This window comes from Buceros rhinoceros, unplaced genomic scaffold (assembly GCF_000710305.1).
Source record: "Buceros rhinoceros silvestris isolate BGI_N320 unplaced genomic scaffold, ASM71030v1 scaffold21185, whole genome shotgun sequence".
NCBI lineage: Eukaryota > Metazoa > Chordata > Aves > Bucerotiformes > Bucerotidae > Buceros > Buceros rhinoceros.
The window spans coordinates 28,783-29,201 of record NW_010414900.1 but is presented as its reverse complement, the minus strand read 5'-3'; the positions used below and the strand labels follow the sequence as shown (position 1 = coordinate 29,201).

The following is a 419-nucleotide window of genomic DNA, read 5'->3' as shown; positions in this document are numbered from 1 at the left end:
TGGCAGGTCACGTATCCTAAAATAAGCAACAGCATAAATAATTCACGGGGCTTTGATACGGGCAGATTGGCTATGAAAACATTGCGGCTAACAAATAGCTCTGTCAGCTCTCATTTCTTATGGCCTATCTAATTGTTATCTGGGAATGCCGGTCTGAAATGCGCAGCAAGGTTCATTTGTCAGCCAGGCGCCGAGACAGGGAGAGCTGCTGGGCGTCCCGTCCCCTTCGCCTGCTGCTGGTCTCTGCAGAGGACACCTTCCTGCTGCCTGTGGTGGGCTGGGCTTCGCTCTGCGTCCCGGCGCTCCTCCGTGCCCTTGGCTGGAGGGTGTCTGGGTGGCGGCTGAGCCTCACGGTGCCTGCGGACCTCATGGTGGGATCTCTGCAGAGCATCGTGCCTGGCTGAAGTGCTGAGACGAGA

At 57.0% G+C, this 419-nt stretch overlaps 1 protein-coding gene across 1 annotated transcript in view; it reads left to right on the top strand.

Moving 5' to 3' along the window:
• Positions 1-419, top strand: part of LOC104494432 (metabotropic glutamate receptor 4) — an 18,013-nt gene that overhangs the window by 16,608 nt on the left and 986 nt on the right. The window lies entirely within an intron of this gene.